Here is a 22320-nt window from a genome sequence, read left to right as displayed (position 1 = left end):
GAACAATTGAAGAAGGTACACTTGGTTATTGCCCAACTACAACATGACAATAGGGAGTTAAAGAAGACTGCTTTAGAAAGGACACCTAAGATTGGTGAAACAAAACTAGTGATAAAGACAACTCCATCTATCACCAAGTCCAAAGGTAAAGAGAAGGTAGTAACAAAGGACATTCAAAAGTTAGAGGCTTCATCAACAAGAGTTCTTGTGACCAGGTCTTCAGCAAGAAAGTTGCAACTACAGAAGGAAGAGTCAGTGCAAGAAGAGAAGAAGGTTGAGGTGGATGAAGGGAAGCATACTTTCCATAGGTTGAGGATGCAGTTGAGAAAAACTCAAAGCGAAATTGCTAAGCTTAGAAAGTAAGATGAAAGGGCTAGGAAAAAAATATATGACCATTTGAACATGTGTGAGCCAACATTGTCAAATGCTAAGTATATGCTGGAGAGAACTCTGCCTCTGCATAGACAACTCAAGAACATCTGCAGACAAAACCTCACCTTGAGGAAGGAGATAAGGGCTGCTAAACAACAGTTGCAGGAAATACAAGAGAAGGACAGAGGAAAGCTTGATTTGTTGGCTAAGACAGCGAAAGTCTGAGTATTGAACAGGTAAAAAAAAAAGTTTTGGTTTTTGGTCTTTTTGCCTGAGTATATTAGTTGAATGAAGTTGGGTAAGGAGGTTGAGAATTTTATATTATGCATGAAGTCTTTTAGGAGCACAATTAGTCAGATTTTTTAAGCTTATGAAACTTTTTCCAAAGGGAGTAGTTCACACAACAATGCTGCATTTTTGACAAGGCATTAGGGTTTGATGGAAATGTGAAGTTTTGGTATCTTTTTTGTGAGTGGGAACTTGAAAAAGGCTTTCAAGATTGTCAACATCATCAGCAGGTTGTTTATTTTATTCAAAGACCTCAACACTAGTCATAATTGTGAAGGAAAAATTTCGCTGCACTTTCACACAGGGGCTGCACTTTTACTGTAGGTGGAGTTTTTGAAAGATGGAAGATTTGTAAAATGAAAGGAGGTTTCTCAAGGGGAAGTTGATGATGTTCAAGTTATTTTCTATATGCATGACTCATTCAGAGGCTCAAAAAGTGGTCAGATTAAGTCAAACCATCAATTCGTTGTGCTTCTGTGCTCCGTTTTTGCTAGGGTAGGAAGTAAGATGCACTTCCACACAGTCAACCCTTTGACTATAAAATTTGTGTCTAAATCTTATGTAATTAATTTTTATGGTCATGGTTAATGTTCAGAGGCGTCTAAGAGCTTCGAGACTTGTTTTAGGCATTACATTCAATGTAATTTGTTTAATGTTAAAATTGGCAACTAGGGCCAAACTTCACCTTGGACAACTCATATGATGGAAATGATATATTTATTGGATTCCTCTTTCCGAGAGGTGCAAGATTGATCTAAAGATCATCTTGTTTGGATGAGCAGAAGTGAGATTTTGAATTTAATTCTCATGCATGTGCAAATTGTCAAGGTTGGCCAGAAGTCTAGTGTAGGCTCATGAAGCCCAATAGATGTGTCTGCATTGTATAAATAAGAGAGACATTCTCCTCATTTGGATCATCACTCAACACATCTTTCTCTCTCCTCTTCTCATTGGTTTGTACAACGGAGGAGCAACTCTTCTTCTTCTCATGTTGACTTGGGTTGACTGAAAATTACAGGCAGAAGTCACAGGACTGTTTTGGGCTATTTGCAGGGACGTTGACCAGTGTTTACCAAGGGTCAAATCACCTTCTTTGACTGCGATTTTTAGGCAGAAATTTGATCTTTTGAGGCCGCATCTCTTGGCACGAAAATTGAGGAATTTGGAGTAGGTTGACTTGCGTTGACCCAACATTGACTCTATGTTAACTAAGTTTGACTGAGAATTTCAAGACTATTTTGGGTTGATTCTAATTGTCTTTGGAGGCCAAGTTGACTGGGTTTGACCGAGCTCATTTGGAGGAGATTTTCTGCTAGTTTGACCAATGTTGACTTTTTGGTTAGGGCATCCTGTTCGCTGGACTGTTTTGATAGTGATTGAGCAAGTAAATTTTGTATGATGTACTCTCTCTCTCTGCTGAACTTTTGAAGAATAATAAGAAGATTTGATCAAAGGGTTTTCCCCACATTGGGGTTTTTCCCTAGCGTCCGCTAAATATTGTGTCCTCTTGTCTTGGGTTGTCTTCTGCTTATTGTGTATGTTCTATTTGCATTTACTATCAATGTTAATGTGATTGCTAATCTCGAAATTGACATTGGGCTAATAAAAAAAACTAAAGTAAATTGCTCTAAAGCATAGAACATACCATTGTTATCCAAAATTAACATGGTATTAGAGTTGAGGTGAAGACAAAGCCCAAGCAAGCGTGAAGTCAAACAATCACTAAAGGAAGCTGTTAGACAAGGACTTGGAACTAGTCCCAATGACGACTACATATTTCTTCAAATCCAAAGACAATCTCAAGGACAAATCCTATTATCATGCATGGAAGATGATCTTGGATTTGTCTTTGGAAGAGAATGATGCCATGGAATTTTTGTAGTGGCTACAACCACCCTCCAAAATTTTGGCTCGCATGCAAATTTCATAGCCTACCGTGGATCCTGTGATCGATCGTTCCTTGGTCACTTATTGGTAAGCTGATGATCTCAAGCCCCCCCCTTGATCTTAAGAGTTGTTCACGTTCTCATCTTTATGCAACATGTGTCATCTTTGGGCATCGGGATTATCGTTTGTCATGTAAAGGGAATTTTGTTCTGCTTCAAGAGGAAATCTTTGTGCGTATGGGTTGTTCTCATTACATAGACATGTTTCACACTCACTTCACGCACTCTTGTCACGAAGGTTGTTGCATCAAGAAGAGTATGTTTTATATGTTTTGGATGGTCTATGTTGTATCACTAAGTGTTTCAGTGTGTGATCATAGTCAAGTTCTATCACTGTTTACATCAGTTTCACTGATCTCACACTTAGCTAGTTTCTCGAGCAACCTAGCCTCATCCAACTTTTCAGAACTGCACATTTTGCTTCTGCAACCCGTAAGCTCTTTCCCTTGCCTGGTAGAACGACGCAATGTGCAGGAACCCTAGCCTCCCTTGGCATCCAAAACTGCACAGTGGTTTCCTCTAGTGTCCTTCCCTCAGCCGGAACCCACTATCTCCAGAATCTGCACAGTGTTGTCCCTCAGCTGCCCAGTCTGTCTTGCAACTTGAAACTATGTAGATGTGTCCTCCCAAGACCCCATCCTGCAATGGTGCCTTGCATTCAGAAACTGCGCAGTATTGTCCCTCAGCTGCCCAGTCTGTCTTGCATTCAGAAACTGTGCAGAGGTGTCCTCCCATGGGTCCCATCCCGTAGCAGTGTCTAGCATCTTAAAATTGCACAGTGCTGTCCCATCTGCCTTACATTCAAAAACTATGCAGATGTGCCTCCCAAGGCCTCATCCCGACAACAGTCACTGCTCGTTGAAAATGCGTAGATCTATCTCTCAGTGACCACAAGGAAAGATGACATGCTAGATGACTCTCAAGGAGTTGAGGAGAAAGACCAAGGAACTGAGTTATGATAAAAGATCGGGACCGCATGCAAACTCCGTTGGATGCATAACCATTTGGAGGGTAAGTATGGTAAGTAAAGTACATCTTTTTGAAGTACATCTCTTAGTGTAGCTTGAAGTACTGTTGATCATCGTCATATCATTCTGTCTTCAATGACATGCATGTTTGCAAACACTGAAAGTCATTCCGTGTGTTTCCTTTACATGTCTTGCTCCCTTTTGCGTGTTGGGCCAACTGTCGTCTTTGGCATATTGATTGTTCTGCCATGCTTGCGATCTTGTTTTGGTGATTTCAAGGCTTGTCTTTGTGCGTTTGGGTTGTCTTAGTTGTATGAACACCTGTTGCACTCAGACACAAGGTTGTAAGAACTATCGCACAAGTGTCGTCACAGTCGTCTGAAGCTTTATCTCAAGTGTCGCACTTGTCGCTCTTAGCTTTAAGGTAGTCTCACTGAGCACATGTTTTGTCTTGTTGGTTTGTGTTGTCTCGTCGTCGAAACATGTTAAGTGTATGATCACAATGTCAGTCAGCACAATCTCACTTGCTTTAGACACAACGATTTTCCTAAAAATCTGCTCGACCGAACAACCACTTTCAATCGAACCCCGACTGAGCTGCACTGAGCAGTCTCAACCCTCAGTGACCTTGCTTTGATGCCCATAAATGTGTAGTGCTTGAGGCTGTCCTCCGGGCCCACTGCACTGCACAATCCTGGAAGTGAGCAGCGTGTCTGCCTCCTAGAACTGCACAAAATTTGCCTCCAAGCATGATCCAAACTGTGCTTCTCGCAAGATCAGATATCGAGCCTCCCTTTGGACTGCCAGAAACCTGCACTGCACTGAGACCCGAGGTTGCACTTCTCTCAAAAACTGTGTAGACATGCCCAATTGATTCCCTTGCTGCCTGCCCCGCATTACCTTCAGAAATTGTGCAGAAATGATCAGCAAGGCCTCTGCTTCCTTGCTTTGCAATGTCTCTAAAAATTGCGTAGTCATGTCTGGGAGGTCCTCTTCTGGCTTGCTCTGCACTGCCTCAGGAAATTGCGCAAAATTCCCAGCTGGTCTCCCTGTGGCTTTTCTTGTCTTCCACTTGAAAACTGCACAGCAGTTCCCCTGCACTCTGCCTTGGTCTTCCTTTCAGGAACTGCACAGAATTGACCAACAGTCCCTCTGCAGGCCTGTTCTATATTCCCTCCAGAAACTGCGGAGAACTACCCAACAGTCCCTCTGCAGTCCCGCTCTGTCCTCCCATTGGAAACTGCACATCAAGGTCTCATCTCGCAGCCAACACTGGTGACTGTCACTGCTCGATTTTGCCTCCTTCGATCACTGTGCAGTTTTTTTCGCCAGTGCAGACCAAGCTTTGGAATTCCTCATCCCGTCTTGAGCTGTGCTCTGCGCAGTTTTAGTGTCCTGTCCTCCCTCTCGGTCATCTAGACCCGAACAAGGAAACGATGCATCATGCTAGACTAGGAGATTTTCAGATTTGATGTCGTCCCATCATGAGTGAATTCTAGGAACAAGTACATTGATGGAGCATGGCGAGACGAAGAACGAGATGAAGAAGGAGCACATCCTAGAAGACTTGCTTGCAGCGGGACGAACATACAAAGCACATCGAACATTGAGCGAAAGGAGTACATGGATGGAACCATCTTGCAAGACCAAGAGCATTGGAGACCCCGCAACACCAAGCTATGCGGAAGTGAAGACAAAGCACGCCCAAGAACACATCTGTCACTCAGCAACACAACAACTTAACATGGACACCACAATCAGTCAGTACATGCCAGCAGTGTCATGTCGAGTTGTGTCATGAGTTATCTCAGCCACATCACTACTATGGTCCATACTTTATGTAATCAAATGTAATGTAAAGTGAAACTCAAAGTGTCATTAGTGGAATGCAAACAATCATTATGTAATGTAAGGAGTTATATGTAATGAAGTTGAAGAGTCATGAGGGTAGTCCAAGATTCAAAGGGGAATGTCAAGGGTCACCCCACCCTTTTCTATATATAGAACCTCATAACTCATAGAACAGGCTTTTGGGAGCCAAGCTTTTGCTAGGCATTGCTTAGAGAGGGCTTGGAGAGTATTGTGACGAGCCTTGGCTTCTCCACAGTGCAGAGTGAGTACATCTCTTTGGAGGAGCAGACAGTGTTGACTATAATGTTCCACTATTGGGGCTAGTGGCTGTTAATGGTGTATGTATGGATGGAACTTTCACTATATATATATATATATATATATATATATATATATAACAGAGCTTACACGTCTTCATGCATATGTTGTTATTGTCATTCAACTATTCTGGTTACTTTAGCAATGTATTTTATTTAACTTATGCATTTGTGTATGAACTATTTTGTATATGATTATATGAATCTTGTTGAAGTCGTGTTGTTGGTTTAACCTGTCACTTTGGATTGTCGACTATTTTGCTTTCCAGCTTGTGATGTCATTCAACTCGTGTGTTCCTTTTAGGTTGCATACTATTATAGGCTTCTAAGGGACACACTTCCTTTTCCTCCTTTGTGTGTTAGAATCCCCATGCATCTGACTTGACTCGCTGCAAGGTCACACACTTGCTTCCGACAAAGATATCTTGCTTACCTCTGCGCACTATCACACTCAAGGCATAACTTTACTACCCAATGCTGGGACTCTTACTCTAAACGGTCTGAGGTCTAGTTGGGACTTCTTACCGAGGAGATCCCCTGACATGTTGGTGAGTCCATCATCGTCAACAAGACTATGTCAAGGGGAAAATAACCGAGCCTCCCTCAAATTCAATTGCTGCTATTCAAACAAAGTACAAGAAAGGTGAGACAAAAGCTAAGAAGATTATTGTTGATTCTTCTCATAAGCCTTTGGTTGCATATATTTTTGATTTAGAAACATCTAAGGAGATTTATGAAACACTGGTTGGGATGTTCAAAGTGAACGATGCAAATAAAATTCTTTTTCTCAAGAACAAGTTGAAAGACATCAAGATGGATAGAGGAGAATCCATCCAATCCTACTTCATGAGGATCACCGAGATCAAGAATGATCTCTTATCTATTGGAGAAGTCATTGGTGACAGGGAACTCTCTCTTATTGCTCTTGGGGGCCTTACAAGAGATTGGGATGTGTTCAACACTACCATTCTTAACAATGACAGGATTCTGGGATATGAGGAACTATTGGCCAGATGCACTCAAGAAGAAATAAGGATGATGGAACGAGACAAGCCCTCAAATGGAAACAATCCTACTGCCTTCTCCGCTCTTTCGAGAAGAATAAACAATGCTGGTCCAACGAATTGAGGACAAGGGTTCAAGCAGGGATTCAAAGAAGGAAGAAAAGGAAGGTGCTTCAATTGTAACAGGTTTGGCCACTTCGCTAGAGAGTGTCCTCACAAGAAGGATGCTCCAAGAGATGATGACAACAATAACAACAACAACTTCAAGGGCAATGGCAATCAAAGGAACAATTTGGTTCAATAACAAAGGGAAGAGGAATTCACTTGCTGCTTGAAATGGAGGTGGTTGTCCTCCCAAGAAGTCGAGAAACTCCAGGTATGATGAAGTTAATGTTGCAAAGCAAAATGAATTTATCTTATATCTGCCCTCTCCATCGCCTCTCCTCCAGATACATTGGACCATTGGTTGATTGATAGTGGTGCCTCAAGGCACTTCACTGGGTATAAAGAAGCTCTCTCAAACTTGGTTGAGAAGAAGACAAATATGGAGATCATACTTGGGGACAATGCCACCTATCCCATGAAAGGAATTGGAATCGTTGCTCTTCACTTAAATCAAGGTCAAACCCTTCATCTATAAGAAGTGCTATATGTACCTGACTTGAAAAAGAAGTTAGTTTCTATTTTTGCGATGGAGGATAAAGGTTTTAAGGTGTCATTCATTGATGGGAAGGTTCGTCTTTGGCAAAGGAATCCAAGAGATGCATTCACTCTAGGATTCAAGGTTGAAGGTTTCTATCAAGTTGGAGGAAGTCCGTTAGGAGCTATGATTTGTGACACCTCTCTTCAATCTGAATTATGGCACCGAAGATTTGCTAACCTTCATTTTAAATCCTTACCCGATGAAAGGAAGATGGTCTCAGGGATGCTCGGATTCAACTTGAATCATGAAGGTATTTGTCAGGGATGTGAAGCTGGAAAACATACAAGGGGACCATTCCCCTCAAGTGAGACTCAAACCATTGATATTCTTCAATTGGTCTATTCTGATTTATCAGGTATGACACTTGTTACATCTTTGGGTGGATATTTGTATTATGCTATTTTTGTGGATGACTTCTCTCGCAAGAGATGGATCTATTTCTTAAAGAAGAAGAATGAAGCACTCAAATGGTTCTTCTCCTTCAAAGTCTTGGTTGAGAATTAAAGAGGGAAGAAGATCAAAATTCTAAGGACTGATAATGGGACCAAATATGAGTCTAATGAATCCAAAGACTATTGTAGAGAAGTTGGCATTAAGAGGGAGACTACAACTGCTTATACTCTTAAACAAAATGGTGTTGCCGAAAAGAAGAATCGTACTATCATTGAAGCTACCCGGGCTATGCTTCATGATCAAGGTCTTCCAAAGTTCTTACGGGGAGAAGCTGCCAACATCGCTGTGTATGTCCAAAACCGAAGCACACATCAAGCTTTGGACTTAAAGACACCCTAAGAACTATTCACCGGTAAGAAACTTGATGTTTCTCATTTTAGAATTTTTGGATGTCCCGTCTATTTTCATGTACCGAAAGAGAAAAGAAACAAACTAGATGCATCTGGGAAGAAAGGAACATTCGTGGGCTACATTGAAACTTCGAAGGCATATAGAATCTATGTGCCTAGTCAAAGGGAAGTGGAATTAAGTTATGATGTCATTTTCGATGAAGATTTTTTTCATTTTGAAAGATTCGAGATCTTCCTAGGAAGGCCAATGATGATGCTAATGCAGAAAATCAGGATGAATCTCCGTCCGCTGTACCAATGCCTGATGGATCCCATAGGTCCACCTCCTTGAGAGCCCTCTACTACAAGAAAGAGGCCTTTGTGGTTTAAGGATACTCTTGAAGATGTTGAGAAGCACATTGCATCGAGGGGGACATTTCGTGAAAGTAAGAAGTCGAATAGGTACCAAGGGTACTTAGCTGCATTGAGTACTGTTGTACAATCTGAGCCTTGTACATTCGAAGAAGTTGTGAAGCAACAAGTTTGGAAGGATGCGATGATCAAAGAGTATGAATTGATCATGAAGAACGATGTCTGGGATGTGGTTCCTAGACCCATGGATAAGTCGGTGGTCACTTTGAAATGGCTCTACAAGATCAAACATGGAGCTGATGGGAGTGCTGAGAAATTCAAGGCCAAATTTGTAGCTCAAGGCTTCTCTCAAAAGGAAGGAGTAGACTATGATGAGATATTTGCACTAGTTGCTCGATATACCACCATATGTTCGATCATAGCCCTTGCTGCCTAGCAAGGATGGAACCTTCATCAGATGGATGTCAAACTGCATTCTTGCATGGTTCGCTTAAGGAGGAAGTATATGTGGAAAAACCCGAGGGGTTCGAAGTTCAAGATCGTGAGACACATGTATGCAGGTTGAAGAAAGCCCTCTATGGGTTTAAGTAAGCCCCTAGGGCTTGGTATGAGAGGATCGATAACAATCTTATGAAGTTGGGGTTTACAAGAAGCAATGCTTACCGAAACCTATACTTCAAGGTTGAAAAGGACAGACCTCTCACTTTGGTCCTTTATGTGGATGATCTCTTTCTGACAGGTGATGACCCTCTCATTCATCAATGCAAGAGGGAGTTGGCTTCCGAGTTTGAGATGAAGGACCTAGGACTCATGCACTATTTCCTAGGGTTGGAGGTCTGGCAAAAGCCAGGTGAGATTTTCCTTTCTCAAGGAAAATATTGTGAAACTACTTGAGAGATGTGGGATGGTGGACTGCAAGTCCGTAACTACTCCAATGGAACTCAACTTCTAGAAGCTATGTCGAAGTGATGTTGGGCCCGAATTGACGAACCCTACCGAGTATCATCAACTTGTGGGGGCATAGATGTTCTTGGTCAACTCTTGTCCTGACATATGCTTCGCTGTGAACACGTTGAGTCAATACATGGTTGAGCCTCATCCACTATTTTAAGATTTGGCCGGCTCAGAACCGATTCGGCCGAGTTGGTTCGAGTCAAGGCCTCATCGAGTCGACTCGGCCAATGAACCGGTTCGGCTGGCCGGGTTGGACGACAGCGGCCAGAAAACTCATAAACAATGATTTTTATTTTTATTTTTTTGCTTTTTGGGGACCCCAAACAAGTTTGTAATTTGCCTATAGTTTATTTGGGGTCCATTCCCCTCTCTTAAACCCTATAAAACCCACCCAACCCCTTTCATTTTCTCACAACCATCTCATTGCATTTGAGTGAGAGTTTGTGAGGAGTTGTGGAGTTTGCTTTTGGAGCAGCAGTGAGGAGTCTTGGGCAAGATTGTAGCAGGAGTGAGGAGCTTCTTTGGCAACCATTTGGAGCAGCATTGAGGAGTTGGTTTGTTGGAGCAACCTTGAGGAGGTAGTTTGTGCCTGGAGGTATTTTTTTTCACTTGTAAAAATATGTTTTTGCTTATTAATTTTTATGTGCAAATTTGAAAAGAGTGTGTTTTGTGAAAGAAATGAACATTGAAGCAATGCTATTTTTTTGTTTTCATTTTCAGATTTTTTGCTTTCATTTCCAAGTCAAAAATTGGCACCTAGATTGAGAGATGTTGCTTGGGCATATGTTGAAATGTTTGACAGTCAAATGCATTGCAAATTTTTCCATAGAAAAATTAAGGAAGGTCCTGGGGGAATTAATAGACTAAAACAACACTTGGTGGGGATTAGAGGCCAAATTACTCCATGTGAATTAGATGAAATTGGGGAGATTAGGAAGGAATTGCTAGCCAACTTTGAGAAGTTTAAAGAAGAAAAGGCTAGGCAAAAAGAGTTATAGGCTGAAATTGGGAGGAAGAGGAATATACAAAAAACACTGGCTACTAACCCCCATTTTGATTTTGAGGGTTCTTCCTCTATCCCTTGTACTGATGCATCTAACCCCTTCCAATATGTTCCTCTCTCTTTGGAGTCTATTCAAGAAAAGGGTAAGGGTAAAATGAAAAAGAAGGGTGATATGAATATCAAAAGTTATTTCACTGTCACACCCTCCTCTCCATTAGATGCACATGGTCCTCATGCTAATAGAACTTTGCAGCCCACTTTAAATGACCATTGGAAGAAAGAATTGAGGGAGACTGCTTATGATTACATATGTAGATGGTGGTATGATGTTGATATCCCCTTCAATGCTTTCTATTCACCATATTATGAGCCTATGTTTGATGCCATACATGCTGCTGGAAAAGGCTTCAAAGGCCCTACTATGCATGAGATAAGGGGGTATCGTTTGTAGAAGGAAATTGCCTCCATTAATGAGTATTTGAAAGATTTCAAAAACTCATGGGCAAGAACAGGATGTACCATCATGTCAGATGGATGGACTGATCAAAGAAACCGTACCATCATAAACTTTCTTATCTTCTGCCCACAGGGAACCATGTTTCTAAAATCAGTTGATGCATCTGATAAGGTAAAAGATGGACAATTGTTGTTTCAGCTATTGGATGAGGTTGTTGAGGAGGTGGGGGTGGCTAATGTTGTTCAAGTCATCACAAATAATGCCTCTAACTATGTTCTTGCTGGTAAACTGTTAGAGGAAAAACACAGAACCATCTTTTGGATCCCATGTGCTGCACATTGCATAGACTTCATGCTTGAGGATATTGGCAAATTAGATTGGGTCAAAAACACTGTAGATCATGCCAAAATCATAACAATATTTATCTACGTTCTTTCATGGATTTTGAGCCTGATGAGGAAACACACAGGGGGCAAGGATATTATTAGGCCTGCCATCACTAGATTTGCTACTCATTTTTTGATATTGCAATCTATGCTTTCACAACATAGAAACTTGCAAAAAATATTTTCTAGTGAAGAATGGAATCAAAGCCAGTGGTCTCACAAATAGGAAGGCAAAGAATTGAAAAAGAAAGTTAATGAAGAACTATTTTGGAGAAAGGCAACAGAGATTGTGAAGCTTGCTGAGCCATTGGTTAAGGTGTTGTGGTTGGTGGGTGGGGAAAGATTCGCTATGGGCTTCATTTATGAGGCTATGGATCAAGCAAAGGAGCAAATAAAGAGGGCATACAAGGATAAAGTGGCTAAGTATGGGCCCATTTGGGAAATCACCGATGAAAGATGGAACAATCAACTCCATCGCCCTATACATGCAGCTGGTTATTTTTTGAACCCACGGTATCATTATAAAGCTATGGAGACAGGAGCTTTGAAGGGGGGGAGGTTAGAGATGGATTGGTTGATTGCATTGATCGCATGATCCCATTGGAGTGTGATTAGCTGGAGATACACCGACAGGCCACAACCTTCAGCAATGCCTCAGGTACCTTTGGGAAGAACCTAACAAAGATTGCAAGGGAAGCATATGAGCCAAGTAAACAAAAATTTCAATTTTCAAATTCTTAATACTTATTTTGTTAAATAATTTATAATTTGAAAGCTGGATATAATTTATAATTTTGTTGAGCTAACTCAGTACACTCCTATGTTTTTTGTAGCACAATGGTGGGAGGTTTTTGGTAGCCATTGTCTTGAATTGCAGAAGTTTGCAATTCGTATTTTGAGTCAAACTTGCAGTGCTATTGGGTGTGAGCGCAATTGGTCTGCCTTTGAGAGGATTCATACGAAGAAGAGAAACCGTTTGGATAAAAAACGGTTAAATGATCTAGCCTATGTCCAATACGAACTCCGGCTCTGATGCAACCAATTGCTGAACAAAAAAACCTGATACAGATCCCATTGTGTTGGAAGACATTGATCCAACATCAGATTGGGTAGTGGAGAGTCATCCAACAAAGTTTCATTCTGATGAGGATATTGATTATGATTATGAGACAATAGCATCACTCAAACATAATGTTTAGTTGAATAAAGATCCTGATGCACTTGTACTACCCTCAGGGTCAGCAACTCCTCGAGTTGCAGGCACTTTCTCTGCTCAGCCACGATAGAAGCACATATCTCGTCTATCTCAGCTTGCAGCTGCTGCACAACCTGCTAGTGCTACCACTTCTACAGTTGCAGTTGGAGATGATAATGAGGAGGAGCCATGGGGTCCCTTGTCTGACTTTGATCCAGATGATCTTGGCTCCTCTAGCAGTAGCCAATGGTATTGGTCACAATTTACTTTTGTTGTAGAGGCCATTTTTAGCCTCCTTGGTTATGTGTTTTTGTTTTGATCTCTATATCATCATCATGTATGTATTGGACAGTGCATTGGGTGCCATTTTGATATAATGGATATATACATGAACCTACTTTGATCATATGTTGTCTTCTATCTATATTCTAATGCTCTGTGTTTGGAAACATGAATGAAAATCCTTAAAATTATGTTTTTTTATAAAATAAATAAATATTTAATGTATTTTTTACAACGACCGAGTCATTGAAATCGAGCCTGCTGAGTCGATACCTAGTTGGAGTCAGAGTCAGAGTCGACCCTCGACTGAGTCGGAGTCGGAGTCGGAGTTTTAAAATATTGGCCTCATCACATTCATTGGATTGCTGCCAAGAATCTCTTGAGATATCTCCGAGGCATTATCCACTTTGGTCTGAGATACACTGTTGGGAATTTGAGGCTACATGGATATTCAGATGACAGTGTGGTGGATCGTGAGAGCACGTCTGGGTGCTGCTTCTCTTTGGGGTCTGCTTCTATATCCTGGATGAGTAGGAAGCAGAAATCAGTTGCACGAAGCACCGCCAAGGCTGAATACATTGTTGCGAGTATGGCCTGTTGTCAAGCAATCTGGTTGAGGTAGCTCTTCAGTGAGCTATTTAAGCATGTGCTAGATACAACCGTGATCTTTTGCGACAACCAAAGTGGGATTCGTTTATCAGAGAATCCCGTGTTCCACGACCGCTCCAAGCACATTGATATCAGGTATCACTTTATCTGGGATATGGTACAACGAGGAGCAGTTAGGCTCCAACACATCAGGACAAATCAGGAAGCCTCTCGACAAGGTCAAATTCTTATTCTTCCGAGAGAGACTTGGAGTCATGGAACGACCCTCTTATGAGGACCCTGTATGAGTTGGATACAGAGCTGTGGGAGCTCCTCGGGGCGTGGGGTCCTTCTTGGAACTAGCTTTGAGTGACCATAGGGTGAGTGGTTCACCTTCCCCTAATGGTGCGCTAGATATAGGGTGAGTAGTTCACCTTCCCCTGTGATACCCCATAATGGTTGACGTGTGTGGGGTGAGTGGTTCACCTTCCCCTACCCGGACACATGCATGTAGGGTGAGTCCTTCCCTTATAGTTGGCATATGCATAGGATGAGTGTTTCACCTTCTCCTATGGCATATGAGTAGGATGAGTGGTTCACCTTCTCCTGCTGATGCCCCGACACACATCCTGCCCATAGAGTCCGGGACTCATGGGAAGTACCTCTCATCTGGCCAATGAGTTGGGAAAAGCTGGTTAGGGACCATAACACTACCGATGGATGCATTGTGTACTGCCGTACTCCCTTTGACTAGGATGCATGATGTTCAACAACTTGATCTGGGATCAAGGACTGACTTTAGTCAGTGGAGAGTGGTATGATACACTCGATCACTTCTTCATTATTTCTTCATGGTTCAACAGAGCAGAGTAGGGATGTCAGAGATGGTTCAGATTGACAGATGGTTTGGTGGGTGGATTTCTCCCTAGTTGAGAGGGAGTGTTAAAATTGGCAACTAGGGCCAAGCTCCACCTTGGAAAACTCATATGATGGAGATGATATTTTTATTGGATTCCTCTTTCCAAGAGGTGCAAGATTGATTTAAAGATCATCTTGTTTGGATGAGCAGAAGTGAGATTTTGAATTTAATTCTCACACATGTGCAAATTATTAAGGTCAACCAAAAGTCTAATGTAGGCTCATGAAGCCCAATAGATGTGTCTCTGCCCCTCATTGAATTGTATAAATAAGAGAGACATTATCCTCATTTGGATCATCACTCAACACATCTTTCTCTCTCCTCTCCTCATTGGTTCATACAACAAAGGAGCAACTCTTCTTCTTCTCACGTTGACTTGTGACTTGGGTTGACCTAAAATTACATGCAAAAATCGTAGGATTGTTTTGGGCTATTTGCAGGGACATTGAACAACGTTGACTAAGGGCCAAATCACCTTCTTTGACTGCGATTTTCAGGCAGATAATCCGATCTTTTGAGGCCGCATCTCCTAGCACAAAAATCAAGGAATTTGGAGCAAGTTGACCTGCATTGAACTCCAGACCTTTGACTGTAGCATTGAATCTGCGTTGACTAGTTTGAATGAGAATTTTAGGACTATTTTGGGTTGATTCTGATTGTCTTTGGAGGCCAAGTTGATTGGGTTTGACTGAGCTCATTTAGAGGAGATTTTCTGTTGGTTTGACTAGCGTTGACTTTTTGGTTAGGGCATCTTGTTGACCACTGTTTGGCTGGACTGTTTTGACAGTGATTGGGAAAGTAAATTTTGTATGATGTATTTTCTCCCTTTGCTGAACCTTTGAAGAATAATAATAAGATTTGATGAAAGGGTTTTCCCCACATTGGGGTTTTTCCCTGTCATCCGCCAAATATTGTGTCCTCTTGTCTTGGCTTGTCTTCTGCTTATTGTTTATTTTCTATTTGCATTTACTATCAATGTTAATGTGATTTCTAATTTGGAAATTGATATTGGGCTAATAAGAAAAATTGAAGTAAATTTCTCTAAAGCATAGAACATACCATTTTTATCTAAAATTAACATTTGAGAAATGTTTGGTCAAAATAGTTTCCTAGTTTTTAGAGAAGCAGTTCTATATTCGCTGCAGTAGGGAGAAACATAAATCTTTTTGGGGAATTTAGTTCCTAAAGGAAGGAACAACTTGTTTTTAATCTATTTATGATGTAATTTTGATGAAGCAAAGGGTTGGTCAGGGTTAGAAGAAGAAACACTGTGCATTGTACTTTTTGATATTTTTTTAGTGAATGAAGAAGATTGAGGTTTGATTTTGCAAGGATTCATGTGTCAGTTTCTAATGGTGATGTGCTTTCTTGTGTTGTAAGTTTTCTCTCTTGTCATTACCATGCTTGAATGTATGTCTTCATGTTTGGTTAAGCAAGGATTTATCTCAGAACTCACTGTCAAAGTGCTCTGTTATAGCTTACTGAACAATTAATGTTTTTCTTCTTTAATGACATTTAGAATTCATCCTTCAGTTAGATGCTTTATATGTCATTTTCCACCATTCCTCTGCTCACCCTTCTACAACGAATTTAATTGAAAACACCAGAAGGACTGCCTACCTTGCCCTTGTTGAAAGATCCCTCATCTCTTCATCCTCTCACTGGAAAATCAATCAACTTTATATGACCGTATTCCCAATGGATTTTCCCTCTTCCCTACCAGCAAATTGTTAAATCTTATTCCCATATGATCTTAACACCTAGCCTAAAAACCTAAGATAATCAGTGATCTAGGTGACTGAAGATTTAGATAGAGAGAACCCTCTGTGAAGTTGGAAGGGCTAGATTCCAGTTTCAAAGTGCTTTGTGGTTACCTTTGGGTTCCTTTCCTCAGCCTGAAGGAATTACGAAGTGCTAGCAAGTTTCATTTCAGTTAGATGATGAAAAATCTATTTTTTTGCAAGAAGTTTGTATGTACCTGGTATGAGAGAAACCTTCACTTTTGGATCAACATGTGAAGGGCTCTACAAAGTCAATGCTAAACCCATTCATGCAGTGGTCCATGATACTGATCTTCAGTGTGAGCTATGGCACAGAAGATTCGCTCACCTACACTACAAAGCCTTACTTCATGTAAGGAAGATGGTTTCTGGAATGCTTGAGACAGAATGGATGATGAAGGAGTTTGCCCAAGATATGCAAGTGGAAAGCATATTAAGGGACCATTCCTTTCAAGCAAAACAAAAACTAGTCAGGTAATTTAACTCATACATTCTGATTTATGTGGACCTATGCCTGTTACTTCTCTTGGTGGCTACTTGTATTTTTTGCTCTTTGTTGATGGATTTTATCGCAAGACATGGATATTATTTTTGAAAAAGAAAGGGGAAGCATTTGACATATTCAAAGATTTCAAGGCTCTGATTGAAAATCAAACTGGAAAATTGATCAAAGATTTCAGATATGATAATGGGGGAGAGTTCACCTCTAATGATTTTAATGATCTTGGAAAGACGCCGGAATAAAGAAAGAAACCATTGTGCGGTACAATCCACAACAAAATGGTGTGGTTGAGAGGAAGAATAGAACCATTATGGAAGTAGTCAAAGCCATGCTACATGATCAAAAACTACCAAAGTTTCTGTGGGGAGAAGTTGCAAATACTACTGTTTATGTGCAAAACATAACTCCTCATCAAGCCTTTAGACAATAAGACTCCTAAAGAAGTCTTCACTCGTAAAAGGCCTGAAGTGAGTCATTTGAGAATCTTTGGCTGTCTTGTAGACTTCCATGTGCCAAAAGAGAAAAGGAACAAACTAGAAGCTTCAGGTAAGAAAGGTAAATTTGTTGGTTATTGTGATCATTCAAAAACTTATAGAATTTATGTACCTGGTCAAAGAACTATAGAGTTTAGCGGACACGTAACGGTTGATGAAGATGCATCTTTTAGAAAAGCAAGAGACTCTCCTCCTCCTACCATTATTGAAAGACAAGCTGTTAATGAAAAGGAGCCTGCATCTGAGTCTGAATCTGAACCTGAGAATGTGCTTACTGATAATCCAATGGGTTCCATGGATCCTCTAGATCCTCCACCTCATGATCCTCCTACCAGAAAGAGACCACTATCACTGCGAGATACTTTGCAAGACGCTGAACAACATGTTGCCCCAAGAGGAGGATTCAAAGAAAGTAAGAAGCCAAGCCAGTTTCAAGGGTATGTTGCTGCCATGAGCAACATCATTCAAGCAGAACCATGCACCTTTGAAGACGCTGCAGAAGAACAAGTCTGGACAGATGCCATGACTGAAGAATACGAGTCCATCATCCAAAATGATGTCTGACAAGTGGTTCCTAAACCTCAAGGTAAATTTGTTGTTACTTCCAAATGGTTGTTTAAGATTAAACATGGTGCATATGGTAGTATTGAAAAATATAAGACTAGATTTGTAGCTAGAGGTTTCTCTTATAAAGAAGGAATAGATTATGATGAGATTTTTGCACCTGTAGCTCGATATACTACTATTCGATTTGTTGTTGCCTTAGCTACTAGCCAGGGATGGACTCTTCACCAAATGGGTGTGAAAATTGCTTTCTTGTATGGTTTCCTCAAGGAAGAGGTATTTGTGGAACAACCACAAGGTTTTGAAGGGTATGACATAGAAACTCATGTATGCAAACTAAAGAAAGTCTTATATGGGTTGAAGCAAGCTCCAAGAACTTGGTATGCTCGCATTGAGAGCTACCTGATAAAGCTTGGTTTCACAAGAAGCAGTGTAGACCCTGTTGACCACTACGTGTCAACTACCCATAGCAGTACACCCCCTTTTATTCGTAAAAAGGGATAGCGCTTGATCGACAGGTCCGTGCCATTCGACAGTCATCATCGACTTGATCATATTATGTTGTAAACTCAGTCTGCATGTATAAATTGTAAATAATCTTAGCAGATATGAGTCATGTATGTAAATTGCCTAGGTGGACCTAATTTTCTAGTGATAATCTACGTTCCGGAAGGTTTTTCGTCTCACCGATCCATGATCGGCAAAGTTTTCCTTCAGCCTAACCCCAAAGCCGGAATGAATTTTGTCATAGAATCTTAGAGGAATCCTAGTTTGTTAATCTGCTAGATTATAGTTGTGTCGCAGAACTGGGTGGTTTATGAGGGTCTATGTCAAATGGGTTTTCCCCCTTGAGATGTAAAGTGCCTTGAGGGTTAGGAAATGTATTAATCCCTTCATAAGTCCTAAGTCCTAGGTCCTAGGTGATTTTTCCAAAGGCTAAGTTCGAGGATCCATTTAAAAATAAATTAAAAATTAAAAAATTAAAAAGTTGAAAATAAAAAATTAAAAATTAAAGATATAAATAAAAAAATATAAATAAATAAATAAATAAATAAAAATAAATAAATAAAAAAAATGAAAAAAAAATTAATAAAATAATAAAAAACTTAGAAATAATAAAATAATAATATTTTGAGTAAATAAATGCAGAATTTCAATTTTTTAATGCATTAAAAATTCGACGGATGAGATTAAGAGATATCTTGATCCTCATCGACGGTTGAGATCATTTTGACGTGGATCACTCGAACTCGCTGTTGGGAATTTTTCCTTTAAATAGGGTGTTAGGGGTCATTTGAGATCATTGGATCTGTGAGTCTTGTGCTGAAGAAGCTCTCTTGTAAATTTTTTCTGGTGCTAATAAAGAAAGACTTTGGGGTTGAAATCTTGCTGGTGTTACTCTCTTGAAGTGCTGTGAGCTATTTTATTTTCTGCATATTTTGATTTTCATCCATTAGTAACAGCTTATTGTAGAGTATTGTTGAACACAGGTATCTTGTTCACTTGCTAGGGTTTGAATGGTATTAGAATTTCTGAAGTAATGGCAGGTATCTCCATTGCATTTGAGATCTAGTATTGTTTTTTTCTTTCTTTCTTTATTGATGGTTGAAGTGAGCTGTGCAGGAAACCCTTATTGAAGAAGATCAGTGGGCATTTGGGGAAGTTCTCGGCTGAACCAGCGAACTCCCCCAAGCATTTCCTTGCAGAGCCCAGCCAGTTTCAATCCTGGGTTTATTATTTAAGTTTGTTTTCTGATTTGCATGGGAGATTTCTTAAGTATTTCATAATAAATCTGGAATTTTGATAATATTACTGCTGATTATTGATAAAACTGGCTGTTTAAGAGTCAAAAGTTGTAAATGCTGATCTATGGTTTTAATTTTGTTTTATGCACATATTATTTTAGGTTTTCCTTTCTTTTGCAGGTTACAGGTGCAGGTGTTTGAGAAAATTTCAGGGTTTTATCAGGCAAATTTGGAGCAGAGAATTTCAAATATTAATTTTGTGGAAAGCTTCAGTGATTTTTCTGGGCAATCTGCTTACTGTTGCTTGGGTTCTTCAAAAAATTTTTTTTTGGGAGAAAATTCAAATTTTGTACCTGCACTTCTCCATTTCATTCCGCAGCCTCACGTCCCACGCAAAATTGCTTATTCAAGAAACTTCAGTTATCACCGTTACTTGCTGCCACTTCTTTTTCTTTTTGACGGCTCTCCTCCACGCTAAACCCAGAAACCCCTGCGTCCTCCATTACCATAAACGTAGCAACCATCCGCTCGATTATTCATTCTGCCTGCGCTTTCTTTCCAACCTGCATCCTCACGCATCCTTTTCTCTTGAACCTGCAAGCCAGCAAAACAAAAACAAAAAAATAAAAACATGGTCCCTTGCTTCCGTCAAACTTTCTGCTAATCCGCACCATAAGCTCCATACCCGCATTAATCTCCACGTGATTTCCATTCCGCCGTCCTGCATACACCGAAAAACTCAGCAATTTTTTTTAATTTCGATTCTGGAACAGGGTTAACGCAGTTTGTTTGATCGACGGGCCACCTGCAAACCTGCGTGGGCCTCTTCTCTTTCACGCTGTTGCACTTCTCCTGCACGCAGGCTCTTCTTCTGCTCCAGTCGCACCTGCACATGTTACGCACAGCAAAATCCGCCGTTACAAACCTGCTAACGATTTCTGCATTCTACATGGGCCAGGGAACACACTTTGGTGGTACTACGACTGAACTATTTGTGCGTAAATCTCCTCTCCGTCTGCGTAGGAATAAGTCGTTTTTGGTTCAGCGTAAATGCATTTTTAGAACTTTAGATTTTGGTTTCATTACATTTAGATTATAGTTTAGTTAGGGTAGCGTTTAATCTTGTATGTATTTCATTTTTCCATTTAGTTCTGGCTTTAGTTTAGCTCACGTTTTTCTTATTTAGATTTAAATTTAAATTTCTTACGTTGTAATAAAAAAAAAAAGGAAAGGTCGATTTTATATTTTTAGGGTTTTGTTTTATTTGATTTAGGATTTCATTAAAGCGTTGAGTTAGTATTATTTTAAATAAGCTTTTATTAATTTAGATTTAAATTTTTATAGTTTAGTCTTCGATTAGATTAAATTTTATTTTTTCATTTTTTAGTTTTAAGTTTAAAGCCTTTAAAAAATAATAATAATAATAAAAAAATATATAAAAAAAATAAAAATAAAAAAGGTTAAAAAAGTTAAAAAGTTCATTTTTATTTTTGTTAAAGGTTAGATTTAAATCATAAAAAATTATAAAAATAAAAAATCATAAAAAACATAAAATATAAAAAGACAAAAAGTTTCTTTTTTTAGTTTAGAGTTTGGATTTTAGATTTAGTTAGTTGTTTGATTTAAATGAATAAAAAATAATAAATAAAAAATAAATTAAAAAAAATGTTTCTTTTAGTTTAGTTTTATTTAGATATTTTGATTCAAAGTTTCATTCAGTGTTTAATTTTCTTTGAAAAACATAAAAATATTTCGGAAATTTTTTGCCAGATTCAGTATTAGCTCAGGGATTTATCATGTTTTATTTTTTCTTGCTAAGATTAAAATTTTGATGTGGAATCAATGTTTATCATTTTTTATGTGATTTAGCATGCTTGAATAATCATGCATGTGATATCTGCTTAGCGTTTAAAATTACATGGTTGTGTATCGATCTTTATCTTTCGAAGTTTTAAATCGCTGGAGTATCATTTAAGCATTTTCTCGCATCTGATAAAATTTAATCTTTGTTTGAGTTATTTGATGATAAATGATTGCTCTACATGGTTTACATTTCTGCAACATTTAGTAAGTAATCATTTAAACATTAACCCCATAAGGCACTGGTCCATTAAATTAATAAAATCTATTTAGTGCTGGTTTCCTTTCGTGTCTCCCAAACCAACTGATTCACAGTTGGTCATCCATTTCCCTATAGGGTCTACCCCCCTTAGCCGCGGGAGACAGGCTTAAATGGAGAGATCGGGGATCAGGGTGACAACGCTCGGTCTGAGCGTTGTCGTGACAATCTGTGCGACAACATTTTTTGGCGCCGTTGCCGGGGATAGAGTTTTTCTGTCCTCGGTTCTTTCATTTCGAGCTTTTCTGTGTTTCACTTCTTGTCCAGGTGGCGACTCCACTTCATATATTATCTTCAAGAGTGTATACTAGAAGACATCCAAGCAGTGTGTGCAATCCTACTCCTGATCCTGAAAGGGTCCTCAGGGTACGATTACACAAACTTTCTTCTCGTACACTTCTTATTAACCTTGGACAAGAAGCCCTCTCCGATATCCATTTGCTTTTTACTAGTCAAGTTAGGCACAACATCATGGATATGTATGCCCCTTGCAATTTTTCTAACATTCCAGGGTATCCCAATGCTCTTCCATCAGTTGGGATAGATAAGTTGCCTAACTTTCAGGGAGATAATGCGATTAGTGCAAATTCGCATCTGAGGGATTTTAGCATATGGATGGCTAAGTACGCAAGGTCTCCTGATTTCGATCATGAAGATGTTAGAATGACTCTTTTCATTTTAACCTTGGGGGGCGATGCTCATGAATGGTTTACTGAAAAGCCTCAGAA

General features: G+C 39.8%; 1 protein-coding gene across 3 annotated transcripts in view; it reads left to right on the top strand.

Annotated features, from left to right (window-relative positions):
- The window catches only part of LOC149262809 (aluminum-activated malate transporter 9-like), a 167955-nt gene that overhangs the window by 12916 nt on the left and 132719 nt on the right, over positions 1-22320 (top strand). The gene's annotated exons all lie outside the window — the stretch shown is intronic.

Source organism: Pinus tabuliformis, chromosome 6 (assembly GCF_031772625.1).
Source record: "Pinus tabuliformis cultivar Carrire ecotype Pingquan chromosome 6, CPIR1, whole genome shotgun sequence".
Classification (NCBI taxonomy): Eukaryota; Viridiplantae; Streptophyta; class Pinopsida; order Pinales; family Pinaceae; genus Pinus; species Pinus tabuliformis.
This window is presented reverse-complemented; position numbering and strand designations above follow the sequence as displayed.